The following is a 25560-nucleotide window of genomic DNA, read 5'->3' as shown; positions in this document are numbered from 1 at the left end:
TGAAACATGGAGTGAAATTGAAACAAACAAAGAAAAAAAATCATTGCAGTAGCACCTTAGAGACCAACTAAGTTTGTCTTAGTTGGTCTCCAAGGTGCTACTGGAAGGAATTTTTTGTTTTGTTTTGTTTCGACTACATCAGACCAACACGGCTACCTACCTGTAACGGAGAGAAATTGACATGGACAGTTTTGTCCACTTCCACTCTTTCTGTTAGGAATGAGGACCACAGATCCTCCTTATATTTGTTAATATGATTTCACCTGAAGATATTTATTGAGATTACTGAGAATTCAGTCCTGCCAAGTCTGGCTGTGCGCATGTGTGCTGGGAACAGCCTCGCACAGCCCAAACATAGGACTACCTGTGAACCCTTTTGCAAACAGCCCGGGCTGTTTGCAGAGGCTGCTTGCCTCTCCTTCTTCCTCCCTGCCACCTGACTACCCTGGTTGCGTCCACCTGATGCAGCTGAGGCCCAGTTCTGCCCAAATGTGCCTGATTCGATCCAGGCTTTGGGCTCTGGCCGAAACCGATGCACAACTCTGCTCCTCAGCTTTCTGTGCCAAACTGGAGAGAGAGAAGCAAGCTTTGCACCTGGGCTTTCCTGCATGCCAGGGCAAAGCTCTAGCAGTGGAGTTATGGCCCCTTGCCGGCCAGGGCCACGGAGGGGCATGGGGAAAGTGCCAGGGGAAAGCTATGTCAGCCAGCCTCCATGTGGCTGATGCAATGTGGGAGAGCGTCCCTCAACAACTCCGGGCGCTCTGCAGCTGCCGCTCAGCTCTTTCATGGCTGTCAGTGACTGGCAGCAACAGCGAGACCAAAGCACTCAGAAGAGCTACATGCCCTCGGGCAGGCTTGGCACAGTGCGAAGACGCTCCTGACAGTGTTTGCTTTGCTTCTGTCATTTGATGCCGAAGGGGAGGATCACGCCATGGGCTTGGCAGAGGCACCAAAGCTGACATTTGCCAGCCTCACCTGATGCAGATTCCATTCTCTTTTGTCGCCAGGGCAGATTCCAATCTTTAGCAAGGCCCAGCTTCGGAAAATCAACAAGCAAGCAAGCAAGCAAGCAAGCAAGCAAGCAAGCAAGCAAGCAAGCAAGCAAGCAAGCTATAAACTGGGGGAGAGGCGGCCTGTCTCTGGCCTTTATTTTTTTAAAAAATCAGACCCTCCAAGTGTCCCTGTTTTCCAGGGGACAGTCCCAGATTTACAGAAGGTTCCTGAGCTGATCCGCTTTTCCTTGTTGTTGTTGTTTAGTCGTTTAGTCGTGTCTGACTCTTCGTGACCCCATGGACCATAGCACGCCAGGCACTCCTGTCTTGCCGCTTTTCCTTAGGATGTCCTTATTTCCATCGGAAAAATATTGGAGGGTATGAAAAATACAGTGTGGGGATGGAGAACCTGTACACCCCCCCCCAATTCAGCTAAATTTGAACTCCCATCAGTGCCAGGAAACACCTGGAGAGCCACAGGTCCCCCATCCTGAGGTAGAAGTCTTTTCAAATGTCCCTGGCCATTTAATGCCCACCTAAGCATTGGATCTTACGGCTTCCTGTCATGTGAGGGGCAGAAAGGCCTGCTCTAGGCAGGCAGACCATGCATTCATTCACATACAGTACTACTTTTCTACCCTGCCTTAAGGACATAAGAACCTAAGGCCCATCTAGTTCAGCATCCTATTTTTGAAGCGGCCAATCAGAAGCCTGTGGGAAGCCTGCAAACTGGGCATGAGAGCGACTGCCCACCTGCAATTTCCAGCAACTGGTATTCAGGGGTAAAATGTCTTGGTGGGTTAAGGACTTCCACTGCATGCGAAGACAGGCTACGGTGGATTGAGTAGTAGAGACCAATAGTGGGTCCAGTGGTCAAAAAGGCGGTTTTTAGCACATGCTTTTAGAGGAGTGGTTCCCAACCTATTTATGGCCATGCCCCACCTAAGCATCTCTAAAACCCCAATGCCCCCCCCCGTGACATATACCGCATTTTCCGTGTATAAGACGAGGTTTTTTAAAAATAAAATATATGCAAAAAAATTGGAGTCATCTTATACACGGAGAGTGCAGAGGGTGGACTGGCAATCGGTTGCTGCCGCAAGCAAGAGATTGTCAGCGGCGATAGGGCGGGTGATTGGTGGCTATGGCAAGGGCTGCTGTCGATAGGCTGGTGCCGTGGCAATTGTGGGGCGATTGGTGGCTTCGGCGCCGCACGCTATTGTCAGCGTTGGTCAGGCCAGTGAGTGATTTTAGGCAACCCTTCCAAAAGCTCAAAAACTGTGAGCAATCCCCTCCAAAAAAGGTCAATAACCCTGGGCAATCTGCCCCCATTTGCTTAATTTGGAATCTCCCAAAATAGGGGGTGTCTTATACACGTCGGCGTGTTATACACGGAAAAAATACGGTAATTCTTATTCAGAAAGTGAACTCCTGTTCACGTGGAGGAAGCCTAAAAGGCCATTCATGGTTAATAACTCATCCTCGAATTGCCCCACTTAAAAATCAAATTGCCCCCTGTGGGGCGTGTGTCCTATGTTGGGAACCACGGCTGTAGAGAGAAGTGAGGGGCATGTGGGGCTCGTCAACCTGGGAAGGGAGCCTGTCTAGGAGAAGGGAAACTCCACTGCCTTTCAGGATATCTTCAGGAGGAGAAAAGGCTAAGGAGTAAATGCTACACAAATGTGGAGCGGAGTGCCAAAAATGGTTGGATGAGTGATGATTACCAGGGATTATGTACAGGGGAGAGATTTGATTCCATTCACATTTAAAGATGAACTCCCCTCATTAGAACTTTCTGAATTGCAGTCAACATGTGAACCCAACGCATCTACCAGGGTGTAAAGCATGTATAAAGATGCATCTTGTTGTGTGTGAAAATAAGATCCAAAAGTGCATTCTATCACGGGGAATTATTTTGCAAAATAACGTTTATATTCAGCAAAATTTCATGCAAAGGTTTTCCTTAGGAGGAATTCTTGCTACAATGCTGTTAAACTGCAAACTGATATGGAAATGTGGAGCAAATGAACATAAGAGGGGTGGGGAAAGAGAAGTGGAGAGATACTGAAATCGACAGATTTGCTCATCGGGGTGAGCGCCTGTTGCTCTGTTCCAGTTCTTGCCCACCTAGCAGTTCGAAAGCACGTCAAAGTGCAAGTAGATAAATAGGTACCACTCTGGTGGGAAGGTAAACAGCATTTCTGTGCACTACTCTAGTTCGCCAGAAGTGGCTTAGTCATGCTGGCCACATGACCCGGAAGCTGTACGCCGGCTCCTTCGGCCAGTAAAGCAAGATGAGTGCCACAACCCCAGAGTCGTTCACGACTGGACTTAACGGTCAGGGATCCCCTTTACCTTTACCTTTACCAGGGAGGGGTGTCAACAAAAAAAGGTCCGTCCCTCGTAAACAGGGGGAGCTGGAATGTATGCAGTGCAGACGTAATAGATTAGGAGGAGCAAAGTGAGAACATTTTCCTATTTCTCTCTTGCTCTCTCCTTAGTGAAATCCAGGCATGACTTCTCACTCCCTGCCTCCTATCCTCCCCTGGCTCTGGAGACTGTGCCACTACTAACACATTCATCTTAAATCTGCCACCCCAGCAGACAGGTCCTTTAAATGTCCCTGGTATTCCCGAACCTCTTGGGAATGCAGGGGAACTTGGTTTTGCTCAACTCAGCAGCCTGCAAAGCGTGCGCCTGTGAGGCAACGAGCATTTCCCCCCACTCTGAATAAATTACGACATGTGCTTGAAAATCAGGGTCCTAATTAAAATTGGCATTTTGGGGCTGCCTGCCGGTTAGCAGGGGGGGGGGGAAAGTAACATAATTTGTGACACGGGAAGTCTGTGGCAGGCAGACTGCTGAGCCCACAGCCTGGAAGAGAAGCATGTTCCATCCTCCTTTCATGTTTGGCTTAACCATCTCCCGGGCCTGGGTTCAAGGCTTTTGACCCTTGGCAGTGTTGCATCTGAGAGACGAAGGTTGGCACCTGACATTGTGGCTCGAAATCAGCCTCCTTGCCCCACTTTGTGTGTGTGTGTGGGGGGGGGAAGAGCGCAACAACAACTTTTGTGCCTAGATTTTTGAAATACGGAAACCCTATTTGAAGGCAACATCTCTTGTGCTGAGCTACCTCGCATTGGATTGTAGAGGCACCATCCTGTTGCCTCTCCATGACTTCTCCATGGTTGCAACTGCTGGGTTCCTCCCTTGGGAACCTCGTAGCCGGTGCTGGAGAGCAGGCGAGGAAGAAGACAGGTGTCCACCACCAAGGCCCATCCTCACACGAAGCACCTGCTCTGAGGTGCAGGTAGAGGGCAGGGCCGCTCTGGGCAGGAAGAAAGGGGGAGAGGAGAGAAGTGCAAGGAGTCTTTAAAAGAAATGCTTCATGCATCTGGGTCTAATCTCACCCCCCTTCTAAAATTTATTTATTGCCGTATGTTTTTATTTTTGTACATCTACCAAAGAATAAAACAAAACAGGGATTAAGGGGTTTTCTTAGGACGGTGAAAGGTGTGCATGTTGTGGCCCAGTGGTGGAAATGCTGAGAGGGCGGACAAAATTGGAAGGACAAGGAGGGTCAGTTGGGAGAGAGTGAAAAATGTCCCTATTTTCATCTGAGGAATGTTGGAGGGCATGGGCTTATCATCCACGTAGGTTAAAGGTAAAGGACCCCTGGATGGTTGTTGTTGTTGTTTAGTCGTTTAGTCGTGTCCGACTCTTCGTGACCCCATGGACCATAGCACGCCAGGCACTCCTGTCTTGCACTGCCTCCCGCAGTTTGGCCAGACTCATGTTTGTAGCTTCAAGAATACTGTCCAACCATCTCGTCCTTTGTCGTCCCCTTCTACTTGTGCCCTCCATCTTTCCCAACATCAGGGTCTTTTCCAAGGATTCTTCTCTTCTCATGAGGTGGCCAAAGTATTGGAGCCTCAGCTTCAGGATCTGTCCTTCCAGTGAGCACTCAGGGCTGATTTCCTTCAGAATGGATAGGTTTGATCTTCTTGCAGTCCATGGGACTCTCAAGAGTCTCCTCCAGCACCATAATTCAAAAGCATCAATTTAAGTCCAGTCAAAGGTGACTATGGGGTTGCGGCGCTCATTTTGCTCTCAGGCCAAGGGAGCCGGCATTTGTCCACCGACAGCTTTCCGGGTCATGTGGCCAGCATGACTAAGCCGCTTCTGGCACAACAGGACACCGTGATGGAAACCAGAGCGCACGGAAACGCCGTTTACCTTCCCGCCACAGTGGTACCTATTTATCTACTTGTACTTTGACGTGCTTTCAAACTGCTAGGTTGGGAGGAGTTGGACAGAGCAATGGGAGCTCACCCCATCGCTGGGATTTGAACCGCCGGCCTTCTGATCGGCAAGCCCAAGAGGCTCAGTCCCTTGTCATCATCCATGTATTTGTCCATTCACTGCCCCAGTCTGTGGGTCTTAAGAATATAAGAAAGAAGAGCTTGCTGGATCAGGCCACTGGCCAGTCTAATCCAGCATCCTGTTCTTACAATGGCCAACCAGGCAGACATGTGCCACAGCACGTGCAAAACACACAAAGATAGAAAATTGTCTTGAAAGTTGCCCTTCAAGAATGAAAGTCGCTGTTGCTGTTGTTCCATACAAAAATTATGGAATATACAGAAATGGTGAAACTTACCGGAAAAATAAAGAATCAAGATAACCAACTGTTCATAAAAGAATGGAAATGGTTTATTGAATATTTACAAGTAAACTGTAAACAGATAAGAACATTGGCAGGATTATTGTAACAACCTGCAGTTTTATAAGAGTATATATCTAAAGCAGATGAATAAATGAGCAAATTAAGTTAATTTGGAATATGCAGGAAATATAAAAAATAAATTTAAGGAACCGCAGAAAGAGGGGGAAGGAAGTCGAGTTTTGAAATGTTAAAATTATTGTAAAATTATTGAAATGTATAAAACTGAAAATCATAAAAAAGAAAGTTGTTGTTGTTGTTGTTACACTTATTCATCGCTTTTAAAAAACAAATGTAAGCTACAATAGAACAGAAAGATGAAGATCAATATAAAACAAACAAAAGAAAAGCTGAATAAAAACAAAAACACGTTCATATACATATCCCATCTACTAAAGGAGGCTGCAATATCTAAAACTCTCCAAGCTGAAGGCCAAAGTCTGGCTGAAAAGGAACCTTTCCTCCTTGCATCTAAAAGCAGCTGGTGATGGAGCCAGGTGTGCCTCCCTGGGAGGGAGCATTCCATAAGCAGGGAGCCACCACTGAAAAGGCCTGTTCTTGTGCAGCCAGCCTCCTGAGAGGACATGTGGTAAAGAACCTGACTAGATAACTGGTCCAACTTTTCTTCAATGCTGGTGAAATGACAGTGTCCTTCACCGTTCCTGAGGACAGCAAACTAACTTGAGGAACGCAGGCCAGGCTGTGTCGCACACAGCTCCATGCTTGTTCCCTGCCCTTCAGCCTCTGCTGTCTGAGGCGACTTCCTCCCTTTGCCTAAAGATAGGGTCGGCCCCAATGTGAGCATCAGCCTGGTGTGTATTATGGAGATCTGGGCAGAGAAGAGCAGGAGCCAACCTTCCTCAGCTGTCTCCACCAGAGTTTTTGCTGCACTCGTTCAGCGTATGAGGTTTTTGATATTTTGCTTTAAATGTGATGGTAAACCACAGTCAGAGGTTGCCTCTTTATAGAAAGAGGCATATCAAGGTTGGAAAGAAAGGAAGTGGCTTCTCTGCTCTGATGGGGGAATCAGTGGCAGTAAAAGCATCCCAGGGAGCTGGGCACCATGTGCTTCTCTGCCATCCGCACATATGGCTGTCCAGGAGAGCGGCCAAACTAACTAAAGAAAATTATTACACATCTGGCTGATCCGTCTGATGCAACTGAATGACTTTCGCTCTGACCAAGGGACACTGCTCCGCACCGTTTTAACAGGGCATTCATTGCCTTCTAGTGCCACATGGCATTCGTTATTGGCATCTCCCTGCTCCCTGCCCAGCACATGTGGCCTTCTAGGACAGCAGCGCATGCGCTCTCTCAAAACCTAGGTAGGATTGTATAGGGGAAACGTATTCGTGCTTTAAATTGTGTTTTAAAAACAAGTTCCTTCCTTCTACTTCCTGGAGATGTAAAGGTAGGTAAATGGTTCTGCGTTAAATCTAAATTCCATTTGGCCGTTTTTGCATTCAGTGTAAATTATGTGCGATGGTTGGGAGATGAAGAATTCGCTTGGCTTAAAGGCTTCTTTTGATGTTAGAGGATCTAAAGGAGACTCTAATGCGATGGGTGTGATGGCACCATGTTTGCTAAAGTCTGAGATGCAGCCAGGTGTTTCATTAGAAGCTACTGCTTTGAAAGTTGGGCCAGATTCTACGCAGGAGTGATTTTACTCTGCCGTAAGCGAAGACTGAACCCAGGAGTTATACATGCGACTCTCATTTCAGTAGGTGAGAAACTGAGAATGCATATCCTCCAACATTTCTCCGATGAAAATAGGGGCTTCCTATTCATCATCAACAACAACAGTTTTCCAGTTTATGCCCCACCCATCTGACTGGGTTGTCCTAGCTACTATGGGAGGCCTCCAACATATATTAAAGCATAATAAAACATTAAACATGAGAGCCAGTGTGGTGTAGTGGTTAAAAGCGGTAGACTCGTAATCGACTCTCCGCTCCTCCATATGCAGCTGCTGGGTGACCTTGGGCTAGTCACACTTCTCTGAAGTCTCTCAGCCCCACTCACCTCACAGAGTGTTTGTTCTGGGGGAGGAAGGGAAAGGAGAATGTTAGCCGCTTTGAGACTCCTTCGGGTAGTGATAAAGCGGCATATCAAATCCAAACTCCTCCTCCTCCTCCTCCTCCTCCTCCTCCTCCTCTTCTTCTTCTTCTTCTTCTTCTTCAACAACAACAACAACATTAAACAAAAACTTACAGGGCTGCCTTCAGATGGCTCGGAGGGGAGCAGATAACTCAATACCCTCCAACCTTTCTCTGATGAAAATAGGCATGTCCTAAGGAAAAGCAGGACATTCTGGGGTCAAATCAGAAACCAGGACGGCTTCTGTAAATCCAGGACTGTCCCTGGAAAACAGGGACACTTGGATGGTCTGAGAATGTCTCCGTGGCAGTGAACGAACAAAGCCCTCAAATTTCAAAAGTATTGGAGTAGAATGTAAAGCATCTTTGAAGGATTGATGGAATAATAGGTCCACGTATCTAAAAGCCTAAGGAGTCTTGGGCTGATAAGATGCTAGATCAGGATTCTACCACATAGCCCTGAAAGAAAACTTTGGGCAGGGCTGTGACCATTTCTGTCACGTTTACACCCATGTGTCTGTGTAGGTAGCTTAGTGCGGGCAGGTCCTGTGGGCAGATTTAGCCCTGAAGTGACTGATCTCTGCTATAAATGAAATGCAGCTGCAAGCAATCAGTACCAGCTCCAGGATCTTCAAATGGTTCCTTCCTTGCCATAGGAGGTCCACTGTAATAAGAATTGAGAAGACTTTTGGGAGAGGCCAAACTTCAGTGTTAGCAAAATCAACTTCTGGTCTTTATAATAAGAAGGTTTTCAACTAGGAGCACCCTCTGCCCCCAACTCCCACTGCCTGAGGACTTATTCATTATTACTATGACATTTATATTCCACTTTTTCTCCAAGGAGATCGAGATGGGATACACGGTTCCCCGCTTCCTGTTACCTCCTCAGAACAACTCTGTAAGTTAGGCTGAGACACAGTGCTTGGCCCAAGGTCACCCAGTGATACTCATGGCTGAGTGGCTATTTTAATCCTGGTCTCCCTAGTCCAAATTCTACCCACAAATTCCAGCCAACGGGAACTTGGAGTAAACCATAAGCTGAGCAAAGCATTGCAGCAGCTAAAAAAGCCAATGCAATTCTGGGCTGCATCAATAGGAGTATAGCATCTAGATCAAGGGAAGTAATAGTACCACTGTATTCCGCTCTGGTCAGACCTCACCTGGAGTACTGTGTCCAGTTCTGGGCACCATAGTTCAAGAAGGATACTGACAAGCTGGAACGTGTCCAGAAGAGGGCAACCAAAATGGTCAAAGCCTGGAAACAATGCCTTATGAGGAACGGCTTAGGGAGCTGGGTATGTTTAGCCTGGAGAAGAGAAGGTTAAGGGGTGATATGATAGACATGTTCAAATATATAAAAGGATGTCATGTAGAGGAGGGTGAAAGATTGTTTTCTGCTGCTCCAGAGAAGTGGACACGGAGCAATGGATTCAAGCTACAAGAAAGAAGATTCCACCTAAACATTAGGAAGAACTTCCTGACAGTAAGAGCTGTTTGACAGTGGAATTTGCTGCCAATGAGTGTGGCAGAATCTCCTTCTTTGGAGGTCTTTAAGCAGAGGCTTGACAGCCATCTGTCAGGAATGCTTTGATGGTGTTTCCTGCTTGGCAGGGGGTTGGACTGGATGGCCCTTGTGGTCTCTTCCAACTCTATGATTCTATGCTCTGTTTTGAACTTGTTCTCTTAGACTTCGAAATTCTACAGACCTGACTGAGATGAGGTAATCAGAGATACCTTTAAATACCAGCGATTAACAAGATTCTCTGCGCCACGAGGTCATCTTGGTGATTGATTGATTTCTTTGATTGCTGTTCAAAGTGCAGTCATTATCTACATTTAGAATCATCAGCAATGAGCCCTGGGCGTGTGTCCTCCTTCTATATTTAGATCCAGAATAGCATGAGATGGGGAGAGAATGTTGACTTAAACCACAAGAGAGAAGGCTGAGGTGATCTAAGGGAGACACACAATTCTGCACGAAATTAAGGTCCTTTGGGCTCATGGGAATTAAGTCATTAGGAAGCAGGCAAAGGAACACACAGCTCTTTTTGTAGTAGGTCCTAGAGGTGAAAAAAGGCCACAGATCTTTCCCCAAGCATCAATAGTAGAGTGTAAATAGCGGTGATTTGTTTATTTATTACATTTCAAACTTCTCCTTTCTTTTGTAGAACTCAAGACAGTATGCACGGGGTCTTTGCAAGGTAGAGGCGTGTTCGTCACAGACTGTCCAAGTGTCCCTATTTTCCAGGGACAGTCCTGGATTTACAGAAGCTGTCTCGGTTTCTGATTTGATCCCGGAATGTCCCACTTCTCCTTAGGATGTCCATATTTTCATCGGACAAATGTTGGAGGGTATGGAGTTATGCGACCCCTGAGCCAAGGAGATAAGTAACTATACAACCTTTAGAAGACATCTGCAAGCAGCCCTGCACAGGGATGATTTTTCAATGTTTAATGGGTGGCGTATAAATAATAAAATTATTATTGTAATTATTATGGAATTGGACACCCCTGTTTTCATCGGAGAAATGTTGGCGGGCATGCCGTCAATTTCAATTTCTCATTTTTCCAATCTTAAGTTCAGTTCCCCACATTCGTTTGTGATTTTTCTTTCTGTGATGCAGCAACTAAAAAAGCCAATGCAATTCTGGGCTGCATCAATAGGAGTATAGCATCTAGATCAAGGCAAGTAATAGTACCACTGTATTCTGCTCTGGTCAGACCTCACCTGGAGTACTGTGTCCAGTTCTGGGAACCACAGTTCAAGAAGGATACTGAAAAGCGGGAACGTGTCCAGTGAAGGGCAACCAAAATGATCAAAGGCCTGGAAACGATGCCTTATGAGGAACGGCTTAGGGAGCTGGGTATGTTTAGCCTGGAGAAGAGAAGGTTAAGGGGTGATATGATAGCCATGTTCAAATATAAAAAAGGATGTCATATAGAGGAGGGAGAAAGGTTGTTTTCTGCTGCTCCAGAGAAGCGGAACCAGAGCAATGGATTCAAACTACAAGAAAGAAGATTCCACCTAAACATTACCGTAGGAAGAACTTCCTGACAGTAAGAGCTGTTTGGCAGTGGAATTTGCTGCCAAGGAGTGTGGTGGAGTCTCCTTCTTTGGAGGTCTTTAAGCGGAGGCTTGATGGCCATATGTCAGGAATGCTTTGATGTTGTTTCCTGCTTGGCAGGGGGTTGGACTGGATGGCCCTTGTGGTCTCTTCCAACTCTCTAATTCTATGGGTTTTCTCATTTTTCCAATCTTAAGTTCAGTTCCACATTCGTTTGTGATTTTTCTTTCTAAAGTCCCCATGAAAATTCACCAGCATTCAGGTGCAAATTTTTCTAATGTACACATTTTTGCAAAGCTATTTCCCCTAACATCGTCCTTGACAAAATTCGCATTGTTCATCCCAGTTGATTGGATTACAGAGCAGTGATGGTGAATGAAGCCAAGGACAGTGAAGGCAAAGGAGAGGAGACGGTATATGCAATGAGCAAACACTATCAATGCAACCTTAATGCTTTTGCTGTGAATGTTGGAAATTGGAGCTGCTTTTCAACTAGCACAAAAATGAACATGAAACCAGGCTAAGCTCTAGTTTATACTTCACCCGTGGAAGCTCAGCACTCAGCTGTAGCGAGAAAATCCAGAAGTCGTTTGCTACCTTTTATAAGTCTTTAAAAAATGGGATTGTGTATATAAGCCTTCGGTTTCAGCTTGCAATTCCAGCTTGCGGCTCTTTGGGCTGCATTGTCTGTGATAAATGCCGTCCCTTCTGCACAAAAATTTGCGCTGGGGATGACAAAAGTGTTAGGCTCTCAGAAGAGCTTTTTAAGAGACATTAGAAGAAGAGGATCAGTGTATTTTTACAGATGAGCTGTCAATGGAGAGGTTATTGTAGCTCTGCAGAGTGCATTATTTATAGTGCTTGGGCCTTGTGAATAAAGGAGAGTATAAATCTCTAAGCATCGCTTCTAACCCTGTTCCATTTATACAGTTCTTTTTCATTGGAATAATTCTTCATCGCCCTCACATATTGCAGTCTTAAAAGCTCAGGTCCAGGGAGGCCAGCCCTCCCCTACCACATGGTCTCCCTTCCACAGGGATCACAAACACAATAGCTTAAGCCTTTTTGCAATAGCAGGGTCTCTCTTTTGCAGGCCTGCGATTCACCCAACCAAATGCCGTCCAAGAGCCACAGATATGGTAGTGCCTTGCCACGTGCTTAGAAACCCATCTGGGTTTAGCCTCCGCGCCAAACGCACCAGGCTTCTGAGCTTCATTCAGCTTGATGACTCACACAAGTTGTATAGCCCTCTCTGTCTTCTGCTGTGTCTCTAAGTAGGGGTTGGGGAACTCCCATTGGGCTGTCTGCCTGTCAATCACCTAACATTCCCATGATGTCAGTTGACTGGTTTTTGCACAGAAGCCCCAATGATCAGTAGGCAGCCCCATCTTTACCTACCACACACTTGCATATGACATCAGGTGTTGGGCTGGTTGATGTGGCTTTACCAGAGCAGCTAAATGAGAAGGCCTTGTGGGCCTCAGGTGGTTAAATGTTTTGAGCCATCCAACCCTTCCTATTTAGATGGGATGCAACTGTCTCCGATTGCAAGCTGTTATTGGATGGGATCTTAGATCTGGTACGCAGGCTGAGACCCTACCTGCCTGCAGACTGTCTCACCAGAGTGGTGCATGCTCTAGTTATCTCTCGCTTGGACTACTGCAATGCGCTCTACGTGGGGCTACCTTTGAAGGTGACCCGGAAACTACAACTAATCCAGAATGCGGCAGCTAGACTGGTGACTGGGAGCGGCCGCCGAGACCACATAACACCGGTCTTGAAAGATCTCCATTGGCTCCCAGTTCGTTTCCGAGCACAATTCAAAGTGTTGGTGCTGACCTTTAAAGCCCTAAATGGCCTCGGTTCAGTATACCTGAAGGAGCGTCTCCACCCCCATCGTTCTGCCCGGACACTGAGGTCCAGCACCGAGGGCCTTCTGGCGGTTCCCTCGTTGCGAGAAGCCAAGTTGCAGGGAACTAGGCAGAGGGCCTTCTCGGTAGTGGCGCCCGCTCTGTGGAACGCCCTCCCATCTGATGTCAAAGAGAACAACAACTACCAGACTCTTAGAAGACATCTGAAGGCAGCCCTGTTTAGGGAGGCTTTTAATGTTTAATAGATTACTGCATTTTATTTTTCTGTTGGAAGCTGCCCAGAGTGGCTGGGGAAACCCACCCAGATGGGCGGGGTATAAATAATTTATTATTATTATTATTATTATTATTATTATTATTATTATTATCGTGAAGAAATAAGCAAATGCATTCTCTGCATACACACAAACTCGTCATAATCTTTCAGTGACATTGAGCATAGGAACACATGCCAGGCTAAGTTCAAGGTGCTGGTACGAAGGTGTGCAAAGTCCTATACAGTATCGGAGGATAGTCGCATTCCTCATATACCAAACGATCCTGTCTCATCAGGAAGTCCGTTCCATATGATGTAGGAATCATTAGGCCTTTAGTAGGATTGCATAAACCCCTTCCCCTCCTGTTGCATTTCAATGGTGTATTTTTGGTGCTTACTAAAAACCCCTTTAAGTGGAAATCTTCATCCCAGCCTGCCTTTGTACTGAATTTATTTATAACTGTCTTTATTCTGAACCACAAATGCCACACCAGGCCTGCTTTTCACAATTCTCGAGTGTTCCTTTGAAGATGATTTTTTAAAAAAATAATCCAGTTCGTTTCTACACTTGAAACAGTGCATGTCTCTTATTGGTGTGTGTGTTTTTTTTTAAAAAAGATTATTGCTTTATGATGAATTGCTTCTTCATAGTATTTTGGCCAGGCATTTTCCTTCGCGAGCATTTTCATCAGTATGAAATGTGCACAGTCTTGACCAGTTCTGCTGCAATGGCTGACTCACAAGTCCGACATTTTAAAACAAAACCCACATCTTACAGCCCTCATGAATCTTATCAACCACAACCTAGGACACTGAGGAGAATCTCCCGAGTGAATGCTTGTCTGTGTAATGTAACCTCCAACATTGATAAAAACGGTCAGTGTGGGTGGAAAATTCCTGTAAGCCTTCCAGTCTGCAAGGTCCACAAACATCTGGTTCAGGAGAGTCAGATGGTGGGGGCCCACGAACTTAATAAAAATATCCAGAAACCACCTATAGTTCAGGTCCATATCCCGTTTTGATGTCTCTCTCCAGAGGCTGGAGGTGTTCAGATGAACCACTTCATATATGACCATGGAATCATGGAATTGAAATCATGCCCTAACAAAAGTGGCTCCTCATGAGGCCGGAGGAACATCGTCCGGCTGTAAGGCATGAAGGCCGCTCCCTACAAGGCCCTTTCCACCTGGCCTAGAGGGCTGGGCACACACTCGCCAGCCGTACTGAAGAGGCTCCTCCTGAGGCCGGAGGGACACCATTGGGCTATTGTTTTATTGTTTTAATATGCTGTAAACCGCTTTGAGATTTTTATTAAAAATATAAAGTGGTCTAGAAACAAACAAACAAACAAACTGTGGAGTTGGAAGGAACCTTGAGAGTCATTTAGTCCAACCCCCCTGCAATGCAGGAATGATGTCACATATGACCAGTGCTTTTTTTTTCTGGGGACGACGATGTAGTGGTAAGCATACCCCTAAACCAGGCATAGGCAAACTCCGGCCCTCCAGATGTTTGGGACTACAATTCCCATCATCCCTAGCTAACAGGACCAGTGGTCAGGGATGATGGGAACTGTAGTCCCAAACACCTGGAGGGCCGGAGTTTGCCTATGCCTGCCCTAAACATTTTGTGAATCTAAGTTTGGCCTCATTGAGGGGCAGTATTTCAATATGAGTAGGAAAATGACAGTACCCATAAACATTTATTTAGGGGAAAAAAACCCCTACTGGGTGCAGGAAAGGTGGGCGTGGCTCACCCAAAATGGCATGGCAGGCCAACTTCCTGAGGCCTTGTCGATGTAATTGGTTTCATGGACCGAGGATTCCCTACCACAGGCATCCCCAAACTTCGGCCCTCCAGATGTTTTGGACTACAATTCCCATCATCCCTGAACACTGGTCCTGTTAGCTAGGGATCATGGGAGTTGTAGGCCAAAACATCTGGAGGGCCGCAGTTTGGGGGTGCCTGCCCTACCACTTCCCAGGAGCAACAACCCAGTAATGTCACTGTGATAAATCTAATAGGGGTTTTTTTTTTTTGCTGACCTTGTAGCTGGTTTGTCCTGCCAGGTGCTGAGACGAGGCCCAGGGCAGCGGCAGGTACGAAAAGCAGGCCTGCTCCTGCCCCTCCTTGAGGCAATGGAGTCAACAACTGCTGGGAAGGTAAGGAGTGAGAAATGGGAAGCCGAGTTGGAGAGAAGACCAGGTTTCTCCGCTCTTTCCTGCATTCTCTTCCTTGCAAACTCAAGGACCTTCAGCTAGTTTATTAAGAAATAACGGCTGCACGGGATAGAACTAGGTTGTAGAACCAGTTGCGAAATGAATCAGATCTAAATCAGCAACTCTTCCCATGGAACAGGAGAACATCTGCTGCAGGCCTGTGTTTTGGAGACAGGCCAGGGAACCGTATATAGTCCTCTTTAATAAGCTCATTACATTACCAGCAACTGTGTAGACCAGTCTGAATCCAGCGGCCAGGATTCAAGAGGCATCAGAACCTTTCCAAGGCTTTGGAATGTTATGTCTGGGAAGATTAGGAGATGCCTTGCTTTATCTGATTTTCTGTGAGGCCTTTCATGTTGGCTGGGGGATCTAATGGCTGGAGTTATTTAATTGCTCTGTTGTTCCCTCCCCCTCCTTTTCTTGTTTCTTTCATTTGGCCTCCACCGTTTTTTTTTTCTAAACTGCTTTGAGCATTTTGGAATGGTGCATTAGGAAGATTTCCCACTGATTCTTCCGCGTTGCTGGCGTGAGCATCTGTAGGAACTTTTCTTGGGGCACGGGGGCAACAAAAATATGATAAACAAACAAAGAAAGAAAAACATGTAACTGCAAGGTTACAAGTTTCTAACAAGAGTGATGGGGAGGATAGTGGCTGCCTATTTTGCGGCCTCGTATCTCGGGTTCTACGAACGCTAGAAACTTAGATCACATTCACACCGCACATTTGAAAGCACATTTAAGCATACATCTTCCCCTTAAGAATCCTGGGAACTGTAGTTTGTGAAGTATGCTAGGAATTGTAGCCCTGTGAGGGGCAAATAACAGACCTCGGGATTCTTCAGGGGAAGAATTATTATTATTTAAATAATATATATGTATATATTTAAAAAGCACAACCAAATCAATTACAAATCCATATAAAGAAAATCTCAAGACTTTTCCCCATCCCCTCCATGGGTCCTAATATCAACATTTACAACTGCATATCAACCCGTTATCCACCTTTTTTTATCCATTTGAATTATCCCTGCTTTTTGTTACCTTAGAAGTGAGATTAAAATCCTGCTAATGTTTTCATCTGCTTACAATGGTCTCCTAAATAAATTATAATCCTCCCCCATTCTTTTTTTAAAGTTCTTGTCTTCTTGGTTCCTGAGCTTTCCAGTCAATTTTGCCATTTTGGCATAGTCCATCAACTTGGTTTGCCATTCTTCCCTGGGAAGTTGCATGCTTTACAGTACTGGGGTGCCTCGACTTATGAATTTAATCCATTCCGAAAGCACCTTCGTAGGTCAAAAAATTCGTAAGTCGAAAAACGCCATTGGAAACGCGATTTCCCATAGGAATGCATTGGAAATGGAAAAATTCGTAAGTCGAAGCAACCCTATCTAAAAATTCGTAAGTCGAAAAACCCTTTCTAAAACCACCGCGGTTTCCTTTTGGATGTCGAGACATTCATAAGTGCGCGGCCATTAGCCCCATTCGTAAGTTCGGTTGTCAAGTCGTTCGTAAGTCGAGGTACCACTATAACTCTATAGCATGAATCTGCCCATACCGTTTTCTTTTTTTTTTAATGAGAAAGTTAGGAATATGGGGGTGGAGCGGGGAGGAGCGAGGGCTGCCTCCGTGTTCCAGGGGAGACTCTTGCCCAAAGAGGACAGGGGTTTTCTGCCTCAGTGCCCTTGGCAGGCTAATAATATATGTCAAGAATGCTTTGATGGTGTTTCCTGCTTGGCAGGGGGTTGGACTGGATGACCCTTGTGGTCTCTTCCAACTCCATGATTCTATGATATCCAGGGCTCCTACGTCTCTCCAGCAAGTGGCGGGTGTTATATCAACATAGGCCACTGGTATACAGCAACTTTTGAATTATGGTGCTGGAGGAGACTCTTGAGAGTCCCATGGACTGCAAGAAGATCAAACCTATCCATTCTGAAGGAAATCAGCCCTGAGTGCTCACTGGAAGGACAGATCCTGAAGCTGAGGCTCCAATACTTTGGCCACCTCATGAGAAGAGAAGACTCCCTGGAAAAGACCCTGATGTTGGGAAAGATGGAGGGCACAAGGAGAAGGGGACGACAGAGATTGAGATGGTTGGACAGTGTTCTCGAAGCTACAAACATGAGTTTGACCAAACTGTGGGAGGCAGTGCAAGACAGGAGTGCCTGGTGTGCTCTGGTCCATGGGGTCACGAAGAGTCGGACACGACTAAAAGACTAAACAACAACAACAATACAGCAACTGTCATGATCCTGCTGGATGTAGTCGAGTGATAGGAGGCACAGGTCAGGGAACCCCCAGGGGGAGAAGGCTCTGAGCCAAGGGATAGATGGTGGGATGACAGTGAGTGGCCAGAGGGAGAAGGAGCAGACTGGGAGGAGGAGGTGTTGGAAGCTGAAGAGGTAACAGGCTTTAGTGAGCATGAAGTGTCTGTGGCAGACAGCAGATCAGACTCTGAGGCTGAAGCAGAGGCTGGAGGGGGGGAGGGCCAGGAGGCAGAGTGTAGACAGGCTGCTGAAGAAGCCAGGGAGTCTCCCCCTCCTTCTGTGACCAGCTCCCCTCTCCCCTGGTCTCCCAGGACTCACAGAGAAATAAAACAGACAGAGCACAGACACATCCTGAGGCTGTGTGGAAAAGACCCTGGGAAGGAGGAGTCCTAGTGGCATTGGGCATTCAGCCCTCGCAACTGCTCCAACAGGGCAAGACCTCCTGGAAAGAGTTGCTGAGACCGCTAGGCTTGAGCTATGCTTCTTTCCTTGAATAAAGAGTTAACTAGACTGGCCTTGGGTGATTTACTGCTTTGTTGATGACCTACGCTTGACTCCAGCCCTGACAGCAACAGGCACGAAGGAGGCGACTCCACAAGTGATTTTATATACGGTATAGTTGCTTCTGATGCAACACAAGCACCGCAGCTACAAAATCTCACAGTGGCTGCCGTTTACGGGAGCCAAACATGATGGGGAGCGGCTTGGGTTGGAAGAGGGTTGTGGTGGGTCACTTCTCTCCTCCTTTCCCTTCCCTCCTTTTGTAGCTCCAGGGTTGTAGACAGATCAAGGTAACAAGGAACACACCCTGGGAGTGGCCATAAGTGCCCTGCGGGCAGAGGCAGCTGCAACAGGGCCATCCAGAGACAGACAATGGTTGGAGGGGATTAGTTGTCCCTCCTTGCCTCGACTGTCTGTGAGCTGAAACTAAGCCGAGGGGCAGAGGAAAAGGGTTTGGATGCTAATTTGCTAAGAGTCCCCCCCCTTTCCCAAATCTGGACCGCATTTTTTCTTTGCTCCACCCCAAATTCTCTGGCTGCCGATGGTCGGGGAAGCCTTCCAACGTTCTGAACACCAGCTCTTCTTGGGCTCAGCAAGAGGCCTCGCTTAATTCCTCCTCCAGCCACATCAGAAGAAAGAGCAAATCTTTGCAAAACTCCCCTTTCAGATACTCAGCTCTCAGATCAGAGGCTGCAATAAAAGAGGCGAGCAGGCTGCCTCTGAGAGCCGATGAGAGGGGAGGTTTTTTTTAATATATATATATATATATTAAACGAGCATACTTTCATTAACTAACTGCTATGATCTTGCCTACTGAGTCTTGAAATTAAAGTGTAAGGGGAGTGGGGCGGGGGGGGGGGAATGTCCATAAGCAACCAGGAACCGAATTGGCAGTGATTAGTTGGATTATGACCGAAGCCCAACAAGTTGCTATCTGTTTGGTGCGCTTAGCACATTTTGTGAGTGCGCACAACGAAAACCGTACACAGTGGGAACAACGCAGAGGGGAAACCAGAAACCGCTTGAAATGCTGCTTGAAGAATGTAAGCCGGGTGGAATTTGCAGGCCAGCCCAACTGTACACCCACGTGATTGCTGGCCGACGGTGCAGTCATGCTCGCTGCTGGGGTGAATACAAGGCAGTGGCTATAGAGTCCCTGGGCAGGAAACCAAATCCCCAGGAGCTCTCTGCGTGGCTTGGATGACCCAACACTTGAGAATGAGTTGCTGCCACATTCTACTTTGAAATGTATTTTATTTATTGAATTTATATCCCACCCTTCCTCTCCAGGGAGCAACTGGGTGGGAAAGAGTTACGTAATTTAAAAGCAAAAACATTCTAAAATGGTCAAAACGTTTTAAAAACATGGGATTAAAAACATCTTAAAGCAGTTAGACTTAATGAAAAATTCTGAAGGCAACTATAGTACAGTTAAATTTTTTCTTTTAACCAGTGATTTCAAGTTTAGCAGGAGCAGCCACCAAATGCTTGGGTAAACAGGAATTTTTCCAAGTTCTTTCTGAAAGTTAATAATGATGGCGATAGGAAGATGTGACCCTTCCTTCGCTGACAAAAGGGTTGTTTGCAAGCTATACTGGGCTCCAGGCAATTCGAATCCCTGTTCAAGGAGGAGCAGAATACTATAATTGCCACGTTGGAAGGACCACAAGGGTCATCTAGTCCAACCCCCTGCAACGCAGGGATCTTTTGCCCAACATGGGGCTTGAAGCCGCAAATCTAAGGTTATGATTGTCATGCTCTCCCAACTGAGCTATCCGTTGTAGGGGAGACACCATTGCTTCTATCTTGTGCATGTTTTTTTTTTACTGGGTGGATTCTGTGACATCATCATGGCTCGCCAGGCACCACTGCATGTTGATTGGTGCCTTCATTGGATGGCCCAGTTGGAGCATCATTGGCGAATTTCACTGGCTCATTGTAACAGGCAGAATTGCTAGGGTCTTTGTGTGACTGGAGGGACGCGGGTGGCGCTGTGGGTTAAACCACAGAGCCGAGGGCTTGCCAATCAGAAGGTCGGTGGTTCGAATCCCTGCGACGGGGTGAGCTCCTGTTGCTCGGGCCCAGCTCCTGCCCACCTAGCAGTTCGAAAGCACGTCAAAGTGCAAGTAGATAAATAGGTACCGCTTCGGCAGGAAGGTAAACGGCATTCCCGTGTGCTGCTGCTCTGGTTCGCCAGAAGCGGCTTAGTCATGTTGGCCACATGTTGGCTGTCTGCGGACAAACGCCGGCTCCCTCGGCCTATAAAGCGAGATGAGCGCCGCAACCCCAGAGTCATCCGCGACTGGACCTAATGGTCAGGGGTCCCTTTACCTTTACCTTTGTGTGACTGGTGATCAACACCACAAAGCTGACTCTTGTTTATGCAGCCTTTGCTGTGTTTTCAGCTTTCAGCTGTGCTAACCAAGCCTGGGCTTTAAATATTGCCTCAAACTTCAGACTATGGAAGATGACAGATTTTCCAAATTAGGCTTGCACGAACAGCCAGCTAGAAGGGGGAGAGAGAAAAGGCTTCATTTAAAGACTCCTGGCTTGCATCAGTGATTAAGTGCATTCATCACCATTGCATGTCAGAGATATATCTGCTGCAGATACCCACAAAGGGACAGATAAGGCATGGGCTGCAGAACACGGACATTAAAATGGAGCTGGACCTAATTCATAGTTCCATTTGCTCTCCCATGGTTCAGAATGCTGAAACATTCTCCCTGACGGCCGCTTAATAGAATTGTCTTGGCAAATCAAGCAGAGACACCCACCAAACTTTCCAGATAAAGCTACGCTTTTGAAAGCAGTGCATCTTTGTATGGCTACTAACCCTGAAGGCTGTGTTCTACCTCCACTGTCGGAAGCAGTGAACTCCTGAATTCCAGATGCTAGGAACCACAGGAGGGGAGAGCACTGCTGCATCCAGGTCCGCTTGTAGGCTTCCCACGGGCATCTGTTTGGCCATTGTGAGAGCAAGATGATGGGCTGTTGATGTTTAGTCGTTTAGTTGTGTCCGACTCTTCGTGACCCCATGGACCAGAGCACGCCAGGCACTCCTGTCTTCCACTGCCTCCCGCAGTTTGGTCAAACTCATGTTGGTAGCTTCGAGAACACTGTCCGACCATCTCGTCCTCTGTCGTCCCCTTCTCCTAGTGCCCTCCATCTTTCCCAACATCAGGGTCTTTTCCAGGGAGTCTTCTCTTCTCATGAGGTGGACAAAGTATTGGAGCCTCAGCTTCACGATCTGTCCTTCCAGGGAGCACTCAGGGCTGATTTCCTTCAGAATGGATAGGTTTGATCTTCTAGCAGTCCATGGGACTCTCAAGAGTCTCCTCCAGCACCATAATTCAAAAGCATCAATTCTTCGGCGATCAGCCTTGTTTATGGTCCAGCTCTCACTTCCATACATCACTATTGGGAAAGCCATAGCTTTAACTATACGGACCTTTGTCAGCAAGGTAATGTCTCTGCTTTTTAAGATGCTGTCTAGGTTTGCCATTGCTTTTCTCCCAAGAAGCAGGCGTCTTTTAATTTCGTGACTGCTGTCACCATCTGCAGTGATCATGGAACCCAAGAAAGTAAAATCTCTCACTGCCTCCATTTCTTCCCCTTCTATTTGCCAGGAGGTGATGGGACCAGTGGCCATGATCTTGGTTTATTTGATGTTGAGCTTCAGACCATATTTTGCGTTCTCCCCTTTCACTCTCATTAAAAGGTTCTTTAATTCCTCCTCACTTTCTGCCATCAAGGTTGTGTCATCTGCATATCTGAGGTTGCTGATATTTCTTCCGGCAATCTTAATTCCGGGCTAGGTAAAGGTATAAAGGTATGGTAAAGGACCCCTGGATGGTTAAGTCCAGTCAAAGGCGACTATGGGGTTGTGGTGCATCAATGGGCAGGAGTTCTGCAGGGTTTTGGATAGGAGTTTTTTCCTGGAGATGCTGGAACCTGGAACCTTTTTCCCGCGGGGCAAAGAAAGGCCACCTGAAGGATAAATTCCTGCATCCTCACATCCCTGAAGATGAAGTGTGCAGAGCTAACATCTGAGTTAATTCTCAATCCTATTTGGTTTGAACTCGTGGGTCAATATATTTTAAGGATGCTGTATGCCACCAAATGTTCAAAACATAAAAGATAAACAGCTCCCTGTTACAGGACCAATTTGCTTTGTTTGCAAAAAGAAATGGTGGGGTGGGGGAAAACTAGGCACTTAGCATCCAGGAGGTTTGCTCTCCCAGGAGCTTTGGGACTATCCATTTAAGTAAGATTTCCAATTGTGCTGCATTAAAGTCGACAGAGGAGAAACAAATGAACAGCCATCTGCTAATCAGTTTATTTGTTTGTAAGGGCACAGAAACTTGACCTGAAGAAAGTGAGACTGAGAAAAGGGGGCTAGGTTTCGTGGGCCAAAAGGGGCAGAATAACAGCATTGTTAGGCTTGTGCACGATGGGACAGCGTTTCGATTGCCATTCCCAAAGTTGGGTGAGCAAGTGATGGTCACAACAGTCTGTTTGGGGCTCTCTCGGATCCTCATTTTTCCAGCCTTAAGTTCAGCTGTGTCATTAAGAAGGTTCTTGTGAAAGTGGATCAACATTTTTCTGCACAGTTCTCCTTGCACACGTTTTTAGATGCAGTTTTGTCTAATGTCTACAAGCACTTTCCAATGTTCTTTGCTATTCTCGCTCCTATGTCCATTTTAATCCACACCTCCACAGGCAGAAGAAAGCACTTCTTTTGACAGTGCGTAGTTAAACAGTGGATGTAAAGGTAAAAGACCCCTGGGTGGTTAAGTCCAGTCAAAGGCGACTAGAGGTTGCGGCGCACATCTTGCTTTTCAGGCTGAGGGAGCCGGCATTTTTCCACAGACAGCTCTCTAGGTCATGTGGCCAGCATGAGTAAACCGCTTCTGGTGCAACAGAACACTGTGACGGAAACCAGAGTGCACAGAAAAGCCATTTACCTTCCCGCTGCAGTGGTACCTATTTATCTACTTGCACTGGTGTGCTTTCAAACTGCTAAGTTGGCAGGAGCTGGGACAGAGCAGCGGGAGCTCAGCCCATCATGGGGATTCAAACCGCCGACCTTCTGATCGGCAAGCCCAAGAGGCTTAGTGGTTTAGACCACAGTGCCACCCGTGTCCTGATGGGCTCCAATTTAGATGGCTTTAAAGGGGATTAGATAAATTCATAAGGTTACTCTTGGCTGTTAGCTGTAATGGATATTTTGCCTCTGAATGCTAGTCGCTGGGAGAGAGCACTGCTGCACTCAGGTCCCACATGAGGGCTTCCTACAGGCAGTGGCATAGTGTGTGGGCCCACAGAAGCAGTTGCCCCGGGTGCAAAATAATTAGGGGTGCAAAATTTGAACACCCAGTGCCGCCTCAATACAGCTGTGCACTTCCATCGCTGGACTCCATTGAAAATAGTTTCCCCATGAGAACCAGGAAGTGACTTCTCCAGACAATGAAATGACTCTTCTTTTCTTATCTCTGCACCCGCGATCTCCCGGGGGATGCAGATGCTGTTAGGCAGTTGAATGCACATGTCCGTTTCCCTCCCGCGTAGCCCCGGGTGCTGGCAACCCATGCTATGCCACTGCCTACAGATAGCTGACTGGCCACTGTGCAAACAGGGTGTTGGACTAGATGGGTCCAATAATCGGAGAACAGCATCACTAAATCCAGACAAGTGTGAATTTTAAGGGTAGTTGTAGGTTCACATCTTGTCCCACACTGGAGACGAGTGTTGCTCAGTGGAGGAGTCACCTAGAAGGAAGTTTTTTATACCCTTCCTACCCAGAAGGATCCAATGGGTAAGCTGGTGTGTGTGTGTGTGTCTGTGTGTGTGTCTGTACAAATTTCACTACCAAATATTTCCCTCCTCAATTTTCAAGACAGCAAAGTGGGCTGCATTTCAGGGTGTAGCTATATGGCAGACCGCCTCCTAAAACAGCTAATGATTTCAGAGTGCGTGAGCTCGCAGAAATGGAAAGCTCTGAGATCTGTGAGCTGATGCCTCGTACATTACACGATGCACATGAAGGGACGACTCTGAGATGTGGGGGGAGAACCTGCCTTCAGTAAAAGGTGCAGGTTGATTCAGTTCTGGAGCGAAAAGTGTCAAATATCATTACTCCGCTACCAAATCTTCAAAGCTTGGAAACACAGTTCTTGTTTTATCACCATGCTGGTGCCTGGGCAGCATTTGAGTGGAATATTCCAGGGTGTGGAGCATTCCTTGCCAACAGACTGGGAATATTCCCCGCACCCCCCACCTTCCAGACCACTGGTGCAAAGAGACACCTTCTGTTTTGACTTATCTCTTGCAAGCTATGCTGGGCAACATATCTCAGCCACATCCCAAATGTTTCCAGACAAGACCCAGATCAGGTTTCCATTTCTATAAGGAGCATTTGTCTGGGCAAACGCCGTTGTGTATGATGAACACACAGAAGCTTCACTGAAGCAACACAAGGCTCTGGGTCAGAGTCCATTGCTGGTTCGTGGCTGCTTTCCAAACTCCTTGAGATCTGGAGCAGACGGTAGGGAGGGTGGACTGTGGACCCCACACCTACTTTGGACCAGGGAGGCCAATAGCAGCTGGAGAGGGAGGCAACACCACTCAGCTTAGGGTGCAAAACGCATTCGACGTGTGCGGAAAATGTGCCATTTCATAAGGTTCCAAATACAGCCGGGGAATGGGTTGGTTGGCGATAGGAATAAATCAGAACATGCAGATGTTTATGTTTTCATGTGGCAGTTTGGGTGATGGATGTGCACTATACCCAAGCACATAAACATTTTATTTTGGGAGGGCGGTGTGAAGTTTTCCACGACTGGAATATCATCTAGTACGTTATCATTCTGTCACACGATGATTAACACCACCCCTGTCCTCCTCTTCCTCTACCCCTGAAAACAAGGCCATATATATATGTGTGTGTTGCCTACTGAACCTTGACTATTGAATTCAGGCTCTATGCAGGTGTTGGAAGCTAGACTGATACATTTCCAAAGTTATATAGGCAGTTCCCTGGCAGGGCTCTTAAACACATGCTTGCAGCAGGATGCAGAAGGTGCTTCCAATGGCATCCTGATTTGTTTGCAGGCAGATTAGACAAACCTGGCTATTTAATGAGCATTCATTCTGACCTATTTGCAGGGAGGTTAGGTGATGTTGTGTCAAAGCAAGTGTTACCCGACACTCTCTGGGGCATTTTCTCGTCACTTTCCTTAACGCAAGCAGGCTTCTATTTTGAGGAAGCAGGCTTTTTGTGTGTGCCAGAGCTCCCAAACAGCTATAATTCCACAACCTGGATTTGGGAGTCCCACCTGAAAGCAGCAACAGCATGGAAGTGCCCTACAACCAAAGGAAGAGAGGGTGGGGGGTTAAATCTGGAGGATGGGGAAGTCCTCAAAGGGACCGTGCACAATTAATTCACTGCCCCTCCCTGAACACAAGACAACACTTCTGCTGCATTTTTCAAATGTAAATGGCAGAGGTAAAACAAAACTATTTCAGATACCTCAAATGAACTTCCATAGGGGTGGGGGTGGTGATT

Source organism: Zootoca vivipara, chromosome 1 (genome assembly GCF_963506605.1).
Source record: "Zootoca vivipara chromosome 1, rZooViv1.1, whole genome shotgun sequence".
Lineage (NCBI taxonomy): Eukaryota > Metazoa > Chordata > Lepidosauria > Squamata > Lacertidae > Zootoca > Zootoca vivipara.
This window is presented reverse-complemented; position numbering follows the sequence as displayed.